The sequence below is a fragment of the Penaeus monodon genome, chromosome 20 (assembly GCF_015228065.2).
Source record: "Penaeus monodon isolate SGIC_2016 chromosome 20, NSTDA_Pmon_1, whole genome shotgun sequence".
Lineage (NCBI taxonomy): Eukaryota > Metazoa > Arthropoda > Malacostraca > Decapoda > Penaeidae > Penaeus > Penaeus monodon.
In genome coordinates this window covers 21,691,177-21,691,865 of record NC_051405.1, presented here as the reverse complement: position 1 = coordinate 21,691,865, position 689 = coordinate 21,691,177, and the positions used below count along the sequence as shown (strand labels likewise).

Here is a 689-nt window from a genome sequence, read left to right as displayed (position 1 = left end):
GATACTGATCTTGTTGACACACTTTATTATTTGTCACTCCTCTTCCAACTTTATTTGTCAATTTCCCTTTTTCCTGTCCTCTCATTCAGCTTGACAGAATATAACTCATTATTCATTGAAAGACTTGTCTAACCAGGGGAAGTCAAGGTTTTCATCACATATTACTAAAGAGTGTAAATTTCACAATGCAATTATGCAGGTCTCATTTTGTGATGAAAATGCTGCAAAGACTGGCCTCTTTATACTGCTTAACATAGAGACCAGGGGACACAGTGAAAGCAACATTCTGGTAAGACACCTTAGTGGGCCCTGTTTTGTGACCAAAGTGTGGGAGATCAAGTTTTTTTGTAAATCAACCATTGCTGGCCCCTGGTTCACTAAATGATAACTTTCCCCTCTCTGTCTTGATGGTCATTATCAGAGAATATGAAGAAAAGGGCCACATAAAGAGACACTGGACAAGAGAATTACTTTTCTAAAAAGTTCCTTTACAGCCAGTTTTGAACTCATTCTAAACTGTGCCATACTTTTCAGTTAAGTCTGTGCCTTGAGACCAGGCATGAACATTGTGGCTCTCTTGTACTGCAGAGGGGAAGAGTTGCCCATTGGCCACACCTGACCCAATCTCCACCACCCCTGGGAACACAGATCTAGTGCAGTCTTAGCTGGCATATCATGATTAAAAATGC

General features: G+C 40.6%; 1 protein-coding gene across 1 annotated transcript in view; it reads left to right on the top strand.

Annotated features, from left to right (window-relative positions):
• LOC119585947 (zinc finger RNA-binding protein-like) overlaps positions 1–689 on the top strand; it is a gene marked incomplete in the record, with an annotated part of 31,027 nt that overhangs the window by 21,831 nt on the left and 8,507 nt on the right.